This window comes from Callionymus lyra, chromosome 19 (genome assembly GCF_982586985.1).
Source record: "Callionymus lyra chromosome 19, fCalLyr1.hap1.1, whole genome shotgun sequence".
Classification (NCBI taxonomy): domain Eukaryota; kingdom Metazoa; phylum Chordata; class Actinopteri; order Syngnathiformes; family Callionymidae; genus Callionymus; species Callionymus lyra.
This window is the reverse complement of record NC_141836.1, coordinates 4,195,779-4,217,256: the sequence shown is the minus strand read 5'-3', so window position 1 is coordinate 4,217,256 and position 21,478 is coordinate 4,195,779. Positions and strand designations below refer to the sequence as shown.

Sequence of the window (21,478 nt, the reverse complement as noted above, 5' to 3'; positions counted from 1 at the left end):
CAAAGTGTAATTACTTCTGGCTTTTTCTTCTCCACTTGCACTCGCTCAGCCGGACTGATTCGTCTTTTTTTTCTCTGCCGCCATGGCGGTGGAGGACAACCATGAGGATGTAGAGGAGGAAGGAATTATACATCTTAAGACAAGTAAGACGACTGAATAATTACCGTTGGCAGAATAGTGTGACACACAGACACACTTCTGCCTCGGACAGACCGACACACACCCAGACAAAGAAGATCAGACAGAGATAAAGCGCCTCGGTCTGCTGGGTCCCGGTCAGGAAGTCGGGCGGAATCCCCGGGAATATGAGCAGCAAAGAGGAACACTATAATTGTGTGTGAGAGACAGCGGAGAGGTTTCCACACAACATCCGCTCCCAGCTGACTGAACATCTACACACCGGAGTCGCATCAGTGCAGAGCGATCGTCGGCTCTCAACCCAAATATATGTGTATTGTCATCACAAACCCACACAAGCCATCGTGGAGAAGAATGTACTCAATCAAGGTGCATCGCTCTTGAGGCGCTGGGGGCGTGTCTGCTCAGTCATTCGCAAGAGAGACAACGAGAGGTAGAGGGAGGGAAAGAGATGGAAAGAGATAACATTTATGTAAGAAGGAAGAGACAAGACAAGAAGTCTGAGAGATGGAACAGAAGATAAATGTGTGAAGGATTTAAAAGATGCAACGGTAAAGAAGGGCCCTGAGGAGGAAACCTACAGCCAAGAGTTGACGCGCCACATCCAGCTCTTTAATTAGTTCATTTCGGTTGAAAATGAAGATTTAAACTCAGTACAAAGACAAGACATGTGTAGGTCCACAGATCCAATCGCAGACCAGTTATCTGCTCGACTTGGCGGGGTCACGGGTCAAAGCCAAGGTGTCTGCAAGCATCTGTTTCAAATGACCCGTAAGTGTTTCTATCATCACAGCGGGGGGGCGTCGGGCGGGGCTGAGGCTGAGAAGGGTGCGGTTGTGTCAGTTTGTGTGCGTCCACACGCTCGCACATCACAACATGTTGAATTATGCATGACCCGACTTTAGAGCCATTTGCTTTAACACATAAACATTCAACATTTTGCTGACGTAATTACCAGACGCTGAGAGCACTTTTTTCACGGACGCCGTGCCGGTGCGAAATATGCTAATGATGGGTAAAGTCGATGTTCTGGGCGTTGTCACGTTCTCCGTGATAAACACGCTCAGAGCTGTGGTGGGGGAGCAGCGAGACACGAGAGTTCAGAGGTTTCACACGTTCACATCCTCTCAACATCAACCGGCGTTCACATGAAAGAGATTCTGTTTATCTGCAGCAGAACTAAGTCTCTGCAGACAAGAGCAACCAACAACTTTACAGACGAAATCATCTTTCCACACAGATTCTCATCTTTGTCACCTTTGACGTGTGCAACGTCTACTCTCTTCTAACCTAGACTTCCATATATACATCATTTACAAAAATGAAAGAGAAATGACTAATAGTACATGTTGGGATGTTTTACGTTAAACCAGTTTCTAGAGAATAAAATGTTTTAGTGTCAATTGGAATTGCACTAATCGTACAGTAGTTCCTCGTTCATTGCCAGGGTTGTGTTCTGCATACAAGAAATTCATAGTATTTAAGTTAAGTGTAAATATTACTATTTTTTCAGTAGTTTAAGTTAACAACATTTTTAAGAACATTAATGTATTTATTCGATGCAAACACATTTGAGCTGCCATTCCACCTTAGAAACTACAAGTGCTTTGCCGCCCAGCTAACCAACAAGAGTTGTCAATTACTTTTAACATAGCAATAGCAGTAGAAATTATATACAGTATTGTAGTGATCAATCAGCCATTACTTAATGATCAGTGTGTAGAAAGGAATCATGGGAGTTCACTGGTTGATGGCACCATAGGTAAGGTGAGTTTGGATTAGACTCGACCACTAAGTTCTGTAGTTGACTTTATCTGCTGTTCAAGAAATCCCCTCTCTGTAACTGAGTGAACAAAGGTAAGATTTGATGTTCCAAACTATAACTTGATACCATATATTGAAGATAAAATACCATGCAAAAAGAATAGGTGGAAAAAGCAAGACAGTTGAACCACAAAACCACCACATTCTGTTTTTCAAAAAAATGATAATGGGAGCAGCAATGGTTCCCCTAAAGGCACCACTAACCCGACAATATTGAGGTTCTCAACTCTCCACAGGGACCAGAGGGACCTTCATTCAGATAGAAAATTGTCCATGAGTCAGAGTCAAATGGTCCATCTGAACCTCCTCTCTCTGTGTAGCAACGAGCTGCCCAGTCAGGACTAGGTTTTAGACCAGGACTGGACTCTGGACTCTGTAATGTCCAACAATAATTGCTAAAAACATAAAGAACGTCCCTAACATGTGCTGGTCCTGGTTCCTGTCGTGCTGCTCTGCTCAATAATTAAACAGCTCCAGCTGTGAAGATGTGTCAGAGTAGAGAGAATGCAGGACCGAAGGGGGGAGAAAAATAAATGAATACACTCCCCCCTGTTACCCTCCACTTCCCTGAGGGTCCGTGTGAGGAGGGGAACGTCAAGCAGAAGAATAGATCTGCTCATAAGCAGAGTCGAGAATGTCACAGTGACGACTCAAGGAGCAGGTAAGGACTGTAGTTGGGGGTCAATACATAGTAGGACGAGGAGGGGGGGGGGGGGCTCAGGAATAAGGTGAGGCTGGTGGTGGGTGGCCGATGATTAGACCCCGTACAGAATGAATTATTCATAGAAAACTCTTCCTGTCGGCACAATTTGCCCTAAATTCACCCAAATTTATAATTCATTCGACACCCTCGGTACAGTTGATTTGGCCTCAGACTGACGCTGTCCGTTGTTACCTGCTGCCGAGACATGGACCCCCCCTCACTCTCCCTCAACCCCCTTCTCTCTCTGGCAGGTTCATAGTTAATGCATGAGCCTGTTGCAGTGAGACACGTCTCCGCCATACTGTCGCCCCGACTCAAAACCCCAGACAGTCTTGGATCATTCAGCTGACCTGCTTCTTCGGGCGAGTTCGCCCGGCAACAGATCGGAGGTGCACTTAAGATACACATGAAGATCAACTGGTGAGGTGGATTTGTTGTTTTTCATAACACGCACACAAGACCTTCTGAAGCTCTCTGCCTCCATCCAGTGGTTAAACAGTGATCATGATCTGGTTGATGGAGCAGAAGTGTTGGCTCAGCACATATTCAAGCTACAAACTCTTATATTGGTGTGTAATAACAACAAATTAATATACGTTTTCTGTTCACCATATTTATATTTATGAATCAAGATCATTGATTAATGAATAAGTGAGTTCAGAGAAATTGTAACTCTTTTTATGTCCATGCAGGCGGCAATTACAAAACAATGTTTTTTTAAGTCGCTTCTTCCTCAACAGCATAAAACTGATGTAAAGGGTGTCATGTTCTAAACATAATTACATGGATTTAAGCGACAAAAGCCTGCATCAGAAGGTAACAGACAATTGATGTAGCATCACACAAACCGCACGACTCATCTGTACTAAAGCAACACAGGTTTTGACGTGAAGCGACTCGGTCTTCATCCGGTGACTTTGATGATTTGTCATGGTGGAAATGATCTCACTCGGGATTCTTTAATGGCATTTCAAAGTGCTGCTGCCAAGGTGCGATCATCGGAGCAGGACAATTTTCACGTCATCTTTTTATCCTCTCTCTCTCTCTCCTTCCTTTGAAACGCTTTGAACAGGTTTCTTTTTTTTTTTCATATTCAGAATCATCAGGTTCGCTCAGCATGGATAAACTGCAGATGGCAATGAACACAAATCACCTAAAAATAAACCACTGAAGCTCAATTTCAACAAATGGGAATCATTTAGTAATTCAAATTAGGTATAATTTCTTTTTTCTGCTCAAATATAATTAACACAGTTTGTATACTGTTTTATATATATATATATATATATATATATATAAATATATATATATAAATAACCTTTAAAAATTCTCTGCGTTTGCTCCTGAATCATCTGAGCAGCGTGGAGTAAAGGTACAACAAGGTCTTCCATCTGCTCTTAAAGGTCGAGTGTGTTTGTGGAACAACAAATGGAAATTCACCAGCGTGAAAGAAAGATGTGTCGGCAGCACATTAATCAATAGCAACATCAGCGCTCCGCCAATCAGACGTGTCACTCGTGACGCATGTTCTCAAGAAACCTCCCAACTGTTGGCAACGACGCTCTGAAGGGTCGAAGTTCAATACGAAGCTGAAGGAAACAGAGCGCTGAGGCCAGAGCTCCATCTGGTATCCATGACAACAGGTTCTCCTCCAGCTCCCCCAGCTTCATAAAAATTCAGCTAACACGTTTGACAGCAACGCAACAAATGCAAAACTCACATTCGTATCCTGTCGAGTTTGGCGCGAGAATCACTTCATCTGAGCCCACAGATTAAACGACGAGCCAGACAACAGTTCAGAAGCGGAAACTCATCACTTTCATAAAAGTTTTAAACAAATGTTTGATGTCCCACCAAAGCGACGCGACCCACAGGTCAATCCCACGAGGGTGTCGAACATTTCCACTCCTGCATCAGACTTCAGCATATTCGCTGAGCCGACTGTGTTGTGATTTATTTATTGATGTTTTCACGTCAACGTGGAATAAAGGAGGTGGTGAATAATTCAGGCCGGATGGGGAAGACTCATTAAGGGATGAAGAAAGAGGAGGAGAGGTGGACGAGGGAAGGAGGGAGAACGCTCTTACAACAGATGAAAGTGAAGGTCGATTACAAAGCCTGAAACAAAAGCAGAGAGGATTTCAAACTGCGAGAGGAAGAATGAACCAGAATATGAGAGGAGGATTCGAGGATGAGTCGAGAATCCTCGACAAGACCGACGGAAATCTGTCTCTGAGTAGGACGGCTGAGGTCAGGAAGCAAAAACTTCACCAGCCTGAGAGGTTTTGAACATTTACTGTGCAGGTCTTTATTTCTTTTGTGGTTCTCAGTTGTTGACGATTTATCCAAACAAAATATATTTACTTGATCTCTAATCTTTTATTACTGCTGCTAATGATGTGAATATCTAAGATTGTCTCACTGTTGGCAAAATAATAATATTTTTAAATGACATTTTTGGGAAAGGTTATGCAATTTTAGGACAAGTATTAGATGACTAGATGATGGCGTTCCGAATAACCATCTGGATCCATGAATTATTTGAAGATTTTTCATTTTCTCCAGATGCATAACAAGCTTCACGCAAGTTATTTCTTATTTTTTAATTTCTATTAGATTTATTAGTTTGTTAAATAAATAATCAACAGATTCATTTATTCATCAAGTAATCACGAACTGAGTGTGTCTCATGAAGTAAATTTCAAAGACCACAAACACCCAAAATGAGGGTTCAGGGTCGCTGACCTGTAAGAGCTGTGTAATGATCTCAAATCAGGAGTGAGGCTGGATCAGGTTCCTGCCTGTGTGTGTGTGTGTGTGTTTGTGTGCATGTGTGTGTGTGTGTGTGTGTGTCAGCAGGTCAGCTAATCTGACCCGTCAGCTAATGGACTGGTCCAGCTCTCTCTGCTTTTAACATGTGCTGCCGCTGCTCACTCACGCCATCAATTGGCAAGATAACAAGATTACGACGTCCGTCTGTCAGTCACTCGGATCGAATGAAGATTCACGGGTCAACGTGGGACCATGACAAATGTCGTTGTTGCGGTCAAGTGGCAGAAATATGAGATTTGGGGCGGAACAGATTCTGTTGACAGATTATCCAGGTCTGAGGTGAGGATTTAGACACACCAGGAACTGTTCCCCCTTGCATCTGGGTTGAAGAAGAACTCATTTCATCTTTGTCACATGACCACAACGACAATGTCACGCATGGGAACATTACTTTTACATTCCGTGGAAGGTTTCACTGAATGATCGATGCAGCTAAACTACCTACTCTACTTCCCCTACAGCAGCTGTAACCATGGCGACACACTGTCACATGACATTCTGCAGGAGGTTAACTTCATCCGTCAATGTTTGAACACTCTGTGCTCAGAATGTATTCATTTTCCACCGACTGAGAGAGACTCGTGTGGTTTTCCTTTGATTAATGCAGCTCAGTAGGATCTGCGTGAAAATGTTTTTTTTTCTTGTGCGAACTTTACCTTCCGCAATAGTCAAAAATAATTAAAAAACGCTCATGGAAGAAACAAAGAAAATGAAAACGCCTTTTTAATACTCAAATAAATCATTTTCATCTGTAAATATATTCATTAAAAAGTTTGTATCTATTGTTTTATATTTATAGAATCTCCAATCTGTGACAAAATTATGGAATATTAACAGTTTTTTTAATGGATATTCTTTTACCTCTGATCTATTATTTTTTTCTTTACAATAACAAATAATTAGCAGCATGCTAATGTCTGTATTGATGCTAGCAAAGAGAATCGCTCAGTTGATGAACGAGTCCCTGTGACTCACAGGTTAACTGACAACACGATGGATCACCTGAGCAGCAACACACAACAGAGAAGTGTCACACACTCCAGCAAGCTAGACGAGACTTCTGAGTGTCGTTGGTTTTCTTATGCAGACGCTTCCCTGAAATTGTGATCCTCGCGCGGCCTCATTACCGACACACCCTCACTCTCGGCACCGAACACCCTCCTCCGGCTCTCTGTACCTCCTCCACTCACATTAACATTCAGCCTGAACTCACAGATGTTGTTCTTTAGTAAAAGCTTGAGTAGAGTTAATGCTTCTCCTCTGAGTAGAGCAATCATGACATTATGAAATTACGTGGAGGAGCTATTAGGTCTGACCTTCTCCTCGTTCACCTCCTCCTCCTCCTCCACTGTCTTTATCTCTCACTGGCAGCCTTTTCTGCGCCTGCTGCCAGGAACACACTCTCACTTCCTCCCGTCTTCCGACCTTCACTCCCGTATTCTTCCGTTTCTCTTCTCCGAGTAAACATGTTTGTGCCGACATTCTTCCATCACAGTGAACAATTAAGAGGCAGAGGGGGGGAAAGTAAACACAACAGTGTGTGTTTACCTGGATCACGTGTGCGACTGTGTGGGCGCACAGATCTGCCGACGGGCGCTCGTGAGATGGAGCTATATCACACAGGAACCTACGTCCGAGACCAAACGCTGGATGAGTTTGTTCAAAGAGAAGGAGAACAGATCATCAATTCAACATCAGTATATTTGTGTTTGGAGACAATGTAGTGAAAGTGTTCACTTCACAATTTTCCTGAAGCGCAAACACATTTTACCCCATTTCATCAAAATAACTTCTCTCCTCATCAATCTCTTCAATACATATCATTACATTAAATGTTATAATTGATAAAGCTTTGATTATAAAGTAATGATGGAAAATATATATTAAAAAAAACCCTCATTAAATGATACATAAATGGCCAAAAGTGACAGTGAAACCACAAAAAAATCAACATAAAATACCAAAATATATATCAGTTTTCATTCACAAAAAACAGTTGAAAGTGAATGTTCATCTTAAATGGCACAAAAAAGAATTGGAGACCGAGATTTGGCCTTGAATCTGCAGGTTTAGCAGCAGAAGAACGGAAGAATCTGGCCTGTTTGATTAACTATTAAGAAGTGGAAGCTAAGAACTTGGGGCATCATTAGCTGCTGACTCATCCACACACACTTAGGAGAACCGAACAGACTGACTGGCTAAAAAGCCTCATGATGTAATAACTGCGATCAATACACTTTCAGATTTACTCGCTCTCATCTTCTGGATCAAATAAAAAACTTCAGATGTTTCTGCTTCAAACGGACAAAGTGTTTTTCCACGGTTCAGGGGAAGGAGAATCAGGATGTTGAATTCCGAGAGTCTAGGTTAACTTCTTTTACGAGACCTGAGGCGGAGGAATCGTGGAAGGAGGAAAGAGGAGGGCGGCGGTCCCAGGAGTCAGGTGATAAGTGGCCCATATAGCACTGGAAGCTGCAGCTGCTGGTGTTACACGCAAGGACGCCAGGGAGCTGGACACGCCCTGATGGAAGAGCTGTGACCTTGCAGGTCCATCAGAGCAGGTCTAGGTCTGTTCACCGAGACGTTTGACGGAAAGCTAACAGAGTTAGCATCATGGAAACCTCTCAGGTTTCGGAAGGGGGTCAATTATCACAGATCTCCCTTTTCACCGGTCACGGACCACTCGCACAGAAGACCCTTGGAGTACCAGATAAATGTAAAAAAACAAAAACCGCTCATCTTATTCAAAGGATAATAAAGTTTATATGTCTATTGTATGATCATCCTGTGTCTTGTCATAATTAGGTTTCTGCTCAGAGACTGTTGCCATGGTTACCAAACTCAAAAAAAAAAAAGGAAAACGTCGCAGAAACAAACGCGCTGATGACACTTTGCTGCGCTCGGCTCTTTTCGGTCACTCCAGGGAAATGAGCCGGAGCCGGCTCGAGGTTGTGTCGACTGATCTGCTGATGAATTTGCATGTAGAGACCAACGGGGTCCAACGGCTGGAAGAGTGCGGCCGGGGCGGCTTTGTGCGGTCGAGGCGACATTTCATTCTCTCCCCGAGCAGGTTTGTGCGGACACGACGGCAGGACAATGCAAAGAGGAGAGACGCACTCAAAGCAAACCAAATACAGCTGCAGCGAGAGGGACGTGATGATTTATGGTTTTGTTTCTGTTTATTCATGAAATACCCTCAATAAAGCTGTTTAATCCATCTTAAATTCACATCCGGCAAACTTTGGAGGAGGGACTGCTTTATTTTTCTAATAAAAATCCACACTCACAGGAAATTATTCTCCAATTCTAAAGACATACAATTAAAATAAAAACAGATAACTTGATATGATAGTAGACGGAAAATAGTTAAAGTGAATTAAAAAGCCTAACAACGCGACAGCAGCATTTTCCTCAAACTCATTTATGACTTCTGTCTGACAGCACAAGTTTATTTACAGCCACAACCCAAATTGATGTGATGTCACAGCCCGAGCCAGACTTGGCAGGAGTGATGGGATCAGGCTGATTTACAATCTGAAAATGAGGAAGACTTCAGAGCGACCGCAATCACATTAACTTTTTCTACAGTCGCACAAGCAGCACTTAATCCTTTATGGCCTCAAACACACACAAAAACACGGCGCAAATAAGACCAAGCAAAGACACTATTCTTCTGTCTGTGTCCTGTAATGAACTCAAAGCCTGGGGGGTAAACCTGGTCGCTTAAGTCATCTTCTTTGGCCCAGGAGTTTAATAGCAAATTTAATTTAATATTGAAGGTGCAGATCCATTATGTCCTCATGGGTCATGGATCTCCATAAAGATCTATTGTCTAGTTTTATGTCAAAATAAATTGACAAAGAAAGTTATGGAACATATATTCCCTTCATGACATAAATAATAAGACTTGTTGAGCACAAGTTCCTTCTCTTGAAGCTGAGCTCAAGTCCACGCAAGAAAAGTGAGTTCCCACTTGTCAATCATGTCCTCATAAATCTGACGTGATGAATCAAAGTTGACGTGTGAATCTGCTTGTTCTGTTACCTCAGATGAGTTTGCGACTTCATTCCTCCAACAGCACGTTATATAAGTGGCAGGAGAGGATCCCAGTGGAGGTTTTGTTGTTTTGTATCAGCTTATTTTGGTCTCTCCCATGTGTGTGTGTGTGTGTGTGTTTGTGTGTGACGTCAACAGAAGACGCAATAAAAGAGAGAGCAGTGCAAACACGTTTTATGTACAGAGGAGTCAGTGAAGACGGTGATTCATGTGTCAATCACACAGGGTTCTCTGCAGCATAGGTATGTGTTTGAGGATGTGGCTTCTAAATCTACTGGTGATTCTCAGTGAGTATAGATCCGGATATAATCAAGTTAGAAAAAGCTGACGTCGTGAAAAAAATTCCATCCTGGAAATAAACGTAGTCCTGGTTATCTATCAAGTCCTCTGACATCAGCCCCCTTGACGCTGGAGGACGATTCCCTCATCACTCAAACGAGAGACGTGTTCCGTCAAGAATCATTCACGCTTTTGAAATCATTTTTTTTATCGAATATCGGGTTTTCCTTTTGTTCTCCTGGTCTTGGGTTCCTCCCTCTGACTCCAGTATCTCCCTCAGCTTGTGACGGCGTGCCGCTGGTGTGCGTGCATGAGAAGGTGAGGAAGGATTCCTCCTCCCACTTCTGTCGCCATGACAACCTCCTGACTCCAGCCTCGCCCTCTCCCCATCCTCTCTCCCCTCCCCCACTCGTACTTCTCCATCCCTACTCCTCACCTTCATCTCTCGTCTCCGGTGTCTCTCACTCTTCCTCCATCTTCTGTCTGCTCACTTGAAAGACTCCTGACTTCCCGCTACTCATCCTTCGCCAAGAAAACTGCCTGTTTTCTTTTCCCGCTCCCCACTGACTCGGATCAGCAGCAACTTTCTGCTTTACTCTCTCCGTGAGCTTGTTTCAACTCTTTATCCTGGTTTAACTTCTCAGTCTGCGTCACACACACAGAAGATCGAGGCACGCACACTTGATGAGCTTCCCTCTGACACCAGGTGAGACCTGTCTTTAGGGGGCGCTGTGATGGATCGGTCTTTTTTCTCTGCAGTCCAAGTTCCTCATATGGTCCGAAAACATCTGGATGTTAATTTCCATAGCTGTGAGTTTTGGTGGTTGACCTCCTCCTGCCTTTCGCCCCAAGTAACAAGGTTAGGGGGAAGAAAATGGATGAAACACCCCAATAGTGAGAACAAGACACTCCCTAAGACCTTTCCCCAAACCTTTTTGTCAGACATTCTTTGAGAATATTTAACACTGTGGCAATATGTGATCTAAAAATGTATTCATTATGTTCTTTCCCACGCTTTTTTATTATTTACTTTTGATTATTTTAATATTTTTATTTTCATAACTTGAGTGTCCACATCTGTTTTTAATTAAGAAGTTACTATTTAACAGGGAGACTAAAGGTGGTTCTTAATTTTTTGGCCCATCTTTTATGAAACCTGCTTTGGTTGGATCTCCTGACCGGTGAGTGGGCGAAAAAAAAACTCCCACCACATCCGTTATCAGCCGCATCAGTGAAGCTCCTTTGCTTTGTAAACCATCCAATCTGAACCAGTGAGTGGACGGTCCAAGACGCACGTTCCCCCTCCCGAGGCTGCATCAAAAACAGCGGCTGTTATCAGAGACAGCCAGCCCGCTCTCCGCTGCAGACCCTTGTCACGGCAAATCCCCCTCCTCAAATCTCTGATGCCGCTCCGGCCGCCAGAAACAACATCAAGGAGCTGACATTTTTAAGATGCAGAGCAATTTGGAGCAAGACTAGGGATGAAAGAAGAAAACTGTCTTCAAAAGTTTCTCCTCTTGATGTGTGTGTGTGTGTGTGTGTGTCAACCTCTGCACTCAGTGACAACTGTGTTTATTCAAAGCGGCAAATGGAGTGAATAAGCAAAAATGTCTCTTTCATGATGAGAAAATGTTGTACATGGGATTTCATGTTCCCTCCATCTTTCTATTCTTCATCCTTCCTTCATCACAGAGACCTCCGGTGCTTGCTGTGTTCGCAGAGACTCTCAAAACTGTCGCTGGCCGTTGGTTCACTTAATAAAATTCCGTCATAAGACAGTCAATTCCTCCTTTTATAAAAAATATTGGCGTGTTTTAACCGTGTCCAGAGGAAAGGAGTGGCATGCGTGTCTCAGTGATCTGAGTCATGTAGATGTAACCGAGGCGACACAGACGTTCTCGCTCAGACATAGATATGCAGAAAGTCCCGGAGCGGCCACGAGGAGCAGATGAAGCAGCGCTGACCTTTCCTTCCAGCTACAGAAGCAGTTGATGAGATTTTCATGGGGACTTTTGGTCAAAATACGCTCTGACATCCCACATATTCACTGTACTCACGGGCACACACACTCATACACGCACACAAGCTGGTCACAGTCCAGCACCAGATTACCCAGAGAGAGATGATACTTCCCTTCTCCTCCACTGTCTTCCTCTCATCTCTACACACGATTCTTGGACTAGAAAAAGTGGACCAACACTGTTTCTGATTTCCTGTTCTACGCCTTAAAGTGAGAGACTCGAAATCAACTCGATATTTTGTTCAAATCACAAGAACATTTCATGATCAGAGCAAAAGAGTGGACCAAATATATGGAGTGTTACCCTTAAAAAATGAGATTTTGGCCTTTGAATTTCTTGTGTAAAAGTGGCTTATTTTGTAAGTAAGTAATATTGTAGAGCGCTTTTCTAGACCAGGGTCACAAAGTGCTTAAGCAATCGAAACAATACTCAATCAAATATGTGCTTATAAGGTCAAGACACCACCCAGACAAACACAGGAGTCTCAGAGAATCAAGATGAATGAATAAAAGTGTTGTCAGAAGTTTCTTGCAGAAGTCAGTAGATCAAGCGCAGAGTTAATCAAGCGCAGAGAGAGAGGAAGATCGTTCCAAAGCTTAGGAATGTCTGACAACATTGATTTCTGTGGATTTGAACAATTAGTTAGTAGTTAATGAGATGCTCAAACAAACATAATCTTCATTTAAAACCAGGGAAATGTAAGGGTACCATCTTTGAATTCTCTTATATACATGTACACAACTCACCTCCTCTACACTCCTTTCACAAGATACATTCATCATCGTCATGAATATACAATTGAAGGAGGCGGCTCAGTGAGTCAGTCCAGAATTCAGGAAAATAAGGACGAGTCTGGCTGAACATGTCAAGTTGAGCCACTGTTGCAGGAGCACTCACTGAAGGTCTGAATGAATGAATGAATATTGTTTATTTCGGGCATGTCAGTTTACATCATAACACTTCATCGTAGTTCACATATTACATGCATGTCCCGAAAGGGAAAGCGGGAGAAGCAGAAGCTTATCTAGTCACGCCCCCATTACCCTCAAAATAGTAGTAGTAGTAGAAGTAGTAGTAAAAATGTAATCATAGTCATAATCATATCTTATAACAGCGCTTATTTCACTTTGGCATAGATTCTTGTTACGTATGACAATTTGACATAACATGTTACAACAGTAGATGTCACAAAGTCACAATCGGTCCGATCGAGAGAGAGCTAAAAGTACACTTTTATATGTTGCATGGTGTGAGAGCAATTTTTTATTTATTGGTCTCTTCCTTCTGCAATATTCTCAGTGCTGATCTTCACCATATCCTCGTATCCATGCCATGTTCTCGCAAGTTTTGGAGATGTCGGAGCACATCCCGACCACAGCACTCTGACTAGTTGTGTTTTCTGCTACTCTGGGACTTTCTGCACATCTATGTCTGTCTCTGCACGTGGATATGAGTCGCTGGTTAACTTAGTTAATCAGTGTTCTTAATCAACACGTGTGTCTCAATAGAGTCTACATTTTCTTCTTCATTTCCCATCAGAGTTTGTCACAGCTGTTCTTTTCAAGTCTTAATTAATCCTTTTTTCAGATTTTTCCATCTGTGACACTCTTTGAATCCTGCTTTGCTTAACAGTCTAAAAGCTCAAAGGGACTCTTATTTTAAAAATTGTCGCGTTAAAACGGTCTGTAGATTTTTGGCACAATTGCTGAATATTCCCGTGACATTCACAGTGACATGTAAAACTGCTGCAAACACCGTTCTGTGTGGCAACCATCTCCAACACGTCCTCCATCCACACTGACCCGACAACCCATAGACACAACGCTCCCGCAGGCTGCGGTAAAGTGTGTCTCTAACTGTCACCAACAGTGGCAGCAAGGCTAGTGGTTGAAACCACAGGCTGGTCAACCAGGTTCTGCTCAGAGGTCATAAATGAGGCCGGCACTGAAGAGAAATCGTCCCGATATCATCATCTTGTATCTGTTCACTGTCGCCCCCAGCAGAGCTACAGTTTAACGAACAATCAACATTATTAAAAGGTTACTAGTTTCCCCTCCTCCTCCCCCAACACCCTCTGCCGTCCCACCCAACCAACTGTGAAACAGGCCTGGAGCTTGAGTTCTGCACTTACGCGTGTATAATTAGCTTGTCGAGCTCGTTAATGACGTCCGGACATGCTGTGTATCGTCTCTCTTTATCTCTTCTTTGTCTGGCTTCTCCTCCCCCGATGTGACATCTGCAACCGCAGTGGATCTATACTTCCTGATTGTTGATCCTGCGTATACTCGGGGGAATCGCACCTTTCATCTCCTCGTATTAACGCCGGGGATTCTGTCTCCTTATCGCCTCCCGCTGCATCGGTAGAGCGATGCACGCCACGGCCATCTAAACTCCTCAAATTAGACGGGCGGAGTTTCTGTATCCGCCGACTACAACCGATCAATTCGGGAACCACAGCCGCAACCTGAGCTAACATCGAGCAGGGCGAGAGAGCCGTGACCTTGTTTGTTTCCCAACTGTTACGAACAAACAGATACTACTGAGGAGTTTCCCGACACTTTTTAAAAAAATGGTGAAGCCGAGAATGTTCCGGACAAGAGTGACAACTTGTCGAGTCATTTGAGAGGACGTTCGAATCAACAGCTCCTTCAGCATGAGCCGCAACATTAACACCAGCAAAGGATCTCTCCCGACATTCTGTTCTGCTTCCCAGATTTAAGGATAGCAAATAAAGTGTGAACATTATCTTCCAATTGATCTCAAACCAAATTGTTTTGTCCATCATTTCTCGTGACTCTTTTCAAGAGGTGGCACAAACTCAATCTTTCAGCCTGTTTAGGTTCTGCCTGAAGCCTGAGACAGAGACCAGAACATTATCCCTAAATGTTTGTGAACATTCATCCACTCACTACCAATTTTAGTTTCAGACAGTGTTATCGCTTTCTGAGTGTACCAGACCACTCTAGTCATTAGACGGACTCAGATTTCAAAGAAATTGTCAATGTTAGATTGTTGGCTAAGTGAGTCCAGATCACTGATGTCAAACCGAGCTCAGGCTTCAGAATCAGAATCAGAATCAGAAACCTTTATTTGTCCCGCGAGGGGAAATTTGGTTTAACAACAGCAAGAGCAATATACAAAAAAAAAAGAAAACACCCAGAAATAAAATAAGAAAAAGAAAAAGAAAATCTAAATAGAATAGAAAATACATCTGCACTATATTATATATACACAATCATATTTATTAAAAAATAACAAGAAAGGTGCAGTTAAATAATTATCTTGGTGTTTTCTTGTTGTGGCTTGATTTCAAATCAAGAATGTATGGAAATATGTGGATAAAATAACAGTAGGAGAGTCATTTCTTTGATTAATTTCACATTTTCTCTTCTACAAACAAGTTGAGCCTCATTCTACGTCCTATAGTCACGACTCACAACACAACATAGAGCAACATCTTACACCATGTAGGACAATCATTCCTGTGTTGGATAACAAGGAACAGGAAGTCATGAGGACAAGCAACCCCCGAATTGACTATAAAGCGGAAGAGAAAACTCGTTCAGTCTTTCTTAGGTTCGCACATCTGAACATGATCAAGCTTTTCATCATCGTAGCAGTTCAGGATCTCCGTAGCAACACGCCCAATTACTGCTGATCACTATAGAAACACCGAGCTGATCTGAAAACAGTCACAGCAGCAACAATCCAGGTGGAGCGAGTGCGCAGTGGCCTAATTTAGTCCGACTACCAGGGGAGGAAAAATGGATGAAGGGAGGGATGTGGGCCAGAGAGGACGGCCGAGAGATTTGTTGATGACACAAAAGCAGATTCTAAGGGCTTGTCAAGGAAGATTGTGGCTCGTTAAACTAAGAAACTACATCTGAAGCTTCAATGTTGAAGCGAAAAAGAGGCTAAAAAAAGGTGCAGACATGGATTTAAGTCTTCTGTGCCTCATCTGTCTCCCTGACATTTTTGTCCTCTTGACATTTTCATGTTCACTCCGAATCTCCTGCTGCTCTCGTTACACTTCTTCACCCCCCTCTCGTCCACGCTCCCCCAGACCCGCCGGCGGGCCTGCTGTGGGTGTAGTGTGTAATAGGATGGCACAGTAGGTGAGATTAAATTAGGCTGTGTTTGGGGATTACTACCCACTCAAGAACCTCGTACCCTCCCTCTCAGTGTAATCCAACCCTGATGAATACATCTCGGCTGACACAGCAGATAACGTCCCTGCCAAAAAAATTGCATTTCAACACAACTTAGACAAACGGAGACGGCGAGACGCGCTTCGACATGTTCCGATGCTCGTACTTCCCGACACATCCATTTCACTCCATACTGATGAAGGACTGTGGCTCCGATCAATACGCCAGAGTAAACACACTTCACGTTAATAAGCACATAATGAAGGATCAATCGATGTGAGTTTGTCATCTTCATCTCAAGTTTCCACTGTCCTCAACTACGGCCACAGTTTACGTCGTTTTACGTAACGTTACGACCATTGATGACGATCCAATGATGGCCATGACTGACCGATAACGTAGGCGGGTCTTCATTTTGATCAATGGATTTAAAAATAAAAGATCCTTGGTGACTCTAGTTGTGTGAGTTCAGTACTGATGACATAAGTTGTTGTGACCCGTTCATTTGTCCAAACTCACAAGTTTAAATCCTCGGAGCTACTCGCACCATCTGTTGTTGGCTTTTTGTCCGGCTTGTTGAAGTTGTAGTCGATGACACGACAAATATTGAGCGTCCATCTATAAAACAGATGTTTGCTGACGAACATCTGTCGCTGGATTTTTGGGGAAGTTTCAGAAAAAGGAGAGAGAATCTCTTTCTGCCTGACACACTTTGATAACCTGAGTTGTTTATGAAAGACGCACAACATTGTTACTGATTTATTGATCGACGCCAAGAGACCGGCTGCATTTTTAATGAATACAAGCACGCTTCACGACACACTTCACGACACTCCACTGCTTTGTTTGCTCCCCCTGGACAATGGTGTAATTTTCCGATACAGCGATCGGCGAAATGAACGAGTTTTGAGGAAAAAACAAACTTCTGTGTGTAGGAGCTTCAAGGGAAGCTTTAAGCAAGAACTTTTGATACTGTGAAAGAAGGAATTGTTGTGAGGAACATCAATGATATGACACACAACTGAACTCTGTGACTCACACAAGTAAATTATTCACATAAATCCGAATAATTGACGCCCACACGGACAGGAAACACACCAGCAGAAGGTCAATCTAGTCGGACTGATATGGACAATGATGCTTCTTTGACTCTGATCCAGGACGAGGGTTTTCTGTGCCGCCACAAAGACCTCGCTTGTGACAGAGACAGAAAACAACATCAGTGGATCCTCTCGCGCTGAAATGTGATTCATAAAACGTCATTAAAAAATAAAGTCATGTTTAAATCATGCTGCTCTGCTATTGCCACAATAATTTCTTCACTTCAATTCTCTAACAGGTTTGTCAGTGCCAATAACCTCTCCCTCTGGGGATTTCACTCTCTCTATGACCCACAGTAAGGTCGTTCAATCTCCTAAATTAAATTTGAATATGTGATGCTGCTTTGTGGCAGATTCAGGAGCACAAAGCCCCGATTGAGTTTATGAGACAATATGAATCATTTTGTGGATAAAACCTTCGGGCGACACAGCTGAAGAGGATCAAGAAGCTTCTCAAGTCCGCCCGAGTCCTCGCGTGCCCGGAGAGACCGTCCTGATTAGAGGGATCCGCTGAGTTGACTGACAGCTAATTCATTAACCCAAGTTCAACCGATGAATCATTACTCACACCTTCTTCTGATCTGTTGCCAAGTTACAGCGCAAAAAAGTCCCGGACAGCGGTCGACTGTCAGTCAACTCCACAGACTCCAGCTCCAGCCAGATCGCTGTATGTATTTCATCCGGGAGAAATGAAATGATGTCGCCGGGAAACAAGCATCAACATCACTTAGGCAAACATCAACAGCTTCCCCGAGGCCTACATGAACCAGACCAGCACAACTGAATCTGTGGCGTTGTAAGTAGGATTGAATTTGCTATTATCTTTATAAATTGAGCTTTTCACATCATATTTACTTGGTTACATTAGACTTAGTTACATCATTTCTCAAGTCAGCTTCTTTGACGTTCCAGATTCATGGATTCAACTGCTCCTCAGTTCCTCGTGATGTTCTGTCCTCCCCCTCTCTCGCTTCTCCATCATCATTAAGTCAAGGTGGACCTGTCAACCCATCTGACCCTTGGCTCTCTAAATCACCTCAATGTATTCCGCACCAAACCCTGACAGCATGTCGACACGACCCCCCCCCCCACTTTACACCCAGTGGGACGACTCCAATCTGCACAAATCAAACAGGCTGCAACTAAGACTGAAGGACGGGGGAGCGAGGGAGGAGTGAGGGGTTCGTGCTGAAGACTCTTTGAATCCACGAGTTAGGAAGCAGAAGATTAGGAACGCTGACACTTCAGTCTCTTAACCCTCGAATTATCCCGCCGGCACCACTCGAGCACGACTGTGATTCAAGTCTGCTCACTGGCTTTAATTAACCAGGTTGTGGAGACGATGTCGGGTCAGGACAAGTGCAGGAGCTCTCTCTCACCTCAGACCTCCACAGATGTCAACCAAGCCTGAACCTGCACCAGGTGACTCGCCCTGACTCACCGGGAGTCGAGAGGCAGCCGAGGTGGTCTCTGAGCTCGTCAACGGTTCAGATGTTGAAAAAAAGTTCCTGCAGCTAGGAAACATTGTTCCGTCCCCGCTCTGGTCCAAATGCTCTCATCTCTTCACCATTGGAGGAACAAGCACATGATGAGCATGAGGAAACTCTGACATGATCCGTCAGAGTTTGTGGTTGTCCCGGGGCTCTGGCAGGTGGAGCAGCAGCCTCTCCAGCTGACCGAGAGAGAAGATCCTCCTACGCGACCACCTCAGGACTTTTTGGACCGGAGCCAGACAGAACTGGCCTGTTCTCCTCTCGGGCGCTGATGTACTTCAGTCATTACTGTGACTCTCGGCCTCCTGTGGTGACCTTCTGCATATATGACCCTCACCCCCTTGCCGTCGCCATGGCAACGCAGCAGTCAACACGTGAAGCAGAGCAGTTGTCCTCCTCCTATAGATCCGTCAACACTGAAATGCTCATGTTGACAATGTCACATGACCTTCCAGATAAAATGGGCGAGAGAAGAAGCAAGAATACGCTAATGTTTGACGTCCTAGCTGAAGTCGATCAAGTGGAGGACTAAATAGCACTGAGATGTTTTTGGTTACGTTCTAGAGGAGCCACACATTGCAACAGATACCAAGTGCTGGAAGGTTTCTACAGTCTGGATCCAGACAAGCAGATGTCCACATGCATTTATGAAACAAGAAGAGCTCAAATCAAACATTTAAAAGAACAAACAGAACAAATGACAGAGACAAGATCATTTCTCCTGCTGCTCTCCCTGCAGACCTCGTCCTCCCTCCGTAAATCCTTCCATCCTTCTCTGTGAGCCAACAGCTCAATTAAAGAGATGCCGCAGCGTGAGCCGACACTCCCACCAGCAGAAGCAGCTTCGGAGACGGATGCTGCACTAAACAGCTTGAGAATATGGCCGGCCTCTGGAGCCGACGCAGAGCGAGCGCCGGACTATTGTGTCTTCGCACCGATGTTTATGGACGACGGTCGGTCTTCCGAGTCGTCTCTCCGCATCAGTGCAGGTGCATGACGCGAATCTGTGACTAAACAATGGTCGAACATCACTGCAGCTCGATGTACCGAGAAAACTAATTACTGCAGAGAATCAGCCGTTTGGTCTCAACGCTGTCGCTCCAGCATCAACTCCATCACTTGTTAGTGCAGGAACACTGCTGGAGTCGGACGATCCAGAGACGAGGAGAGAGGAGGGGAGAACGAGTGGCAGTGAGCCAGGTGAGCGTCTGCTGCTCCTCCTGCTGCCTCGCCCCTCATGTCTCAATCTCATGCTCAACGCCGAGGGTTCCTCACCATCTCAGCGGGGGAGGGGCAAGGCTGTGATACACCCATGATCCCATCAAACAAGTGGGGTCCAGGGGCACAGTGTGGTCCTGCGACCGCAACTACTCAAGCCTCAAGACTAAAGGAGAAACTAAGAAACTAATGGAGAAGTCGAAGCACAATCATTCAGATAATTGAAAGCTACCGAGAAATGCCAGTCTATCCAGTGGTTGTGATTTCCAGCCACTATTGTTGCGCTACACTTATTACCTCTGCCAAGGAGGTAATGCGAGTTCCTGAGCAGAGTGTGAAAATCAAATTACACTTCAATAACGTTAAAAAAATACTTTTTTTTATGAGTTTATCTATATAATTATATCACATTTATATCAATGACAGCATCAGTAAGGCAGGTGGCAGTAGTGTGCCAGAATCTAATGAGCAAAATAATAAACAAAGAGGAAATTAGCTTTTCAGAAGATGTATGGATTCAGATGGTAATCGAGATCACCACCAAATACTAATCAATGATGTCTGAGTTATTTCGCTAAGACAGATGAAGAGCGATTAGAGTAGGATCTATGTCAAGACTATTGTTGACTCCACCAGCTCACAAAGACAACGCACCGTCATAACTGCTCCTCCAACACACAAGACTGTCTGTTTGGTCCTCTTGCCAGACTACATCTGTGTTTCAAACCACACATCAGTCCTGCATTTGTCCAACTCTGGTCTCGGGGGCGAACTCTGGCCCTTCATTTTATGTCACCCAAAAACGTGTAAAATATGGACATTTATTATATTTGTCTCCATCATTTAACAAGGAACAGAAATTATGGAAAGCGAACAAATTTATAGTCCAAGCGTGTGATTTCTGTTGTGTTGATACAACAGAATACAGCCAGTTTTCGAACATTAATATAATGCATATGATGCTAACTGCATAGGAAATTAAGAAGTGGTCTTGAAACATTCTGATTCAATTTAAGGAGATTTATTATTGAACTGTATTTTAACCCCCCGTCCCCTGTTTTTATTGACAACACACAGCCTCGACTCCAGAACGACAACAAAGACAGTCAACGCGTCATGAAAGACGATGCATATCCAGAGATCTGGACAATGTCAAGTGAGCCGCACCCACATCCACAGACGCACCACGTTGACAGCAACAACTGGACTGAAATGAACTTCTCAGTGAGGTTCATTGAAGGTCTCTCATAAGTGAACCATGATGAGGATGATCATGATGTGGAAGACAGAGAACCTGTTGCACAAACCTCAATCCTTGAAATCAAGGCCAATATTCTGAAATGTGAAGACAACTTAGAACTTCTGCCAGAGTTGACGCATTTTTTAAATAAGCAGACGTGACATCAAGTCAGTCTGTTGGAATCAATTTAAGATAATTCACGAGTAAAACATTAATTGTTTAATGTGTTGCATAACTTCTAAGTGAGAACTAAAAAATGTGCAACCATCCACATAATAGATTTTTTTAAGTTTTATATAGTTTGTCACTATCTGGTTTTTATCTGTATTTGACTCAACGGAATCTACTTTTGTTTTGTTTCCGAGGTCGACCACACCCTCTGCTGTGCTGTAACGTCACGTTTGAACGCTATAGAATCAAAGATGT

The 21,478-nt window shown here is 43.7% G+C and overlaps 1 protein-coding gene across 2 annotated transcripts in view; it reads right to left on the bottom strand.

Moving 5' to 3' along the window:
- Positions 1–21,478, bottom strand: part of l1cama (L1 cell adhesion molecule, paralog a) — a 36,967-nt gene that overhangs the window by 14,085 nt on the left and 1,404 nt on the right. The window lies entirely within an intron of this gene.